Below are 1274 nucleotides of genomic sequence, written 5' to 3'. Positions count from 1 at the left end.
GAGCAAGCAAGAGAGCCCAGTCATGGAGCTCAAGAGGCGCAAGAAGCTCATTTTCATGAGATCCCGGAGATGCCTCAAATGCATTTTCCTCTACAAAACTATTGGGAGCAAATCAACACCTACCTAGGAGAACTGAGCTCCAACATGGGACAATTAAGGGTGGAACATCAAGAGCACTCCATCATCCTGCATGAAATTAGAGAAGATCAAAGAGCAATGAGGGAGGAGCAACAAAGACAAGGAAGAGACATAGAAGAGCTCAAGGACATCATTGGTTCCTCAAGAAGGAAATGCCACCATCACTAAGGTGAATTCATTCCTTGTTCTTATTTCTTCTGTTTTTCATTTTCTATGTTATGCGCTTATCTATGTTTGTGTCTTCATTACATGATCATTAGTAGTTAGTAACTATGTCTTAAAGTTATGAATGTCCTATGAATCCATCACCTCTCTTAAATAAAAACTGTTTTAATTCAAAAGAACAAGAAGTACATGACTTTCGAATTTATCCTTGAGCTTAGTTTAATTATATTGATGTGGTGACAATGCTTCTTATTTTCTGATTGTATGCTTGAACAGTGCATATGTCTTTTGAAGTTGTTGTTTAAGAATGTTAAATATGTTGGCTCTTGAAAGAATGATGACTAGGAAACATGTAGTGCGTTGGAAAGTAGTCATCTAGGGCTTTCCAGCAATGTATAATAGTCCATACTTTGAACGAGTTTAAATGACGTAAAAGGGCGTTGAACGCCAGTTCTACGCTGTTGTCTGGAGTTAAACGCCAGAAACAAGTCACAAACCAGAGTTGAACGCCAGAAATACATTACAACCTGGCGTTCAACTCCAGAAAGAGCCTCTGCACGTGTAACATTCAAGCTCAGCCCAAGCACACACCAAGTGGGCCCCGGAAGTGGATTTATGCATCAATTACTTACTTCTGTAAACCCTAGTAGCTAGTTTATTATAAATAGGACTTTTTACTATTGTATTAGACATCCGGGATTGTATTTGGATCCTGTGATCTCGTTTTGGGGGCTGGCCATCTCAGCCATGTCTGGACCTTTCACTTATGTATTTTTAACGGTAGAGTTTCTACACTCCATAGATTAAGGTGTGGAGTTCTGCTGTTCCTCAAAGATTAATGCAAAGTACTACTGTTTTCTATTCAATTCATCTTATTTCGCTTCTAAGATATTCATTCGCACTTCAACATGAATGAGATGAACGTGACAATCATCATCATTCCATATGAACGCGTGCCTGACAACCACTTC

Source organism: Arachis ipaensis, chromosome B04 (assembly GCF_000816755.2).
Source record: "Arachis ipaensis cultivar K30076 chromosome B04, Araip1.1, whole genome shotgun sequence".
Classification (NCBI taxonomy): domain Eukaryota; kingdom Viridiplantae; phylum Streptophyta; class Magnoliopsida; order Fabales; family Fabaceae; genus Arachis; species Arachis ipaensis.
Note: the sequence above shows the minus strand (reverse complement) of the source record.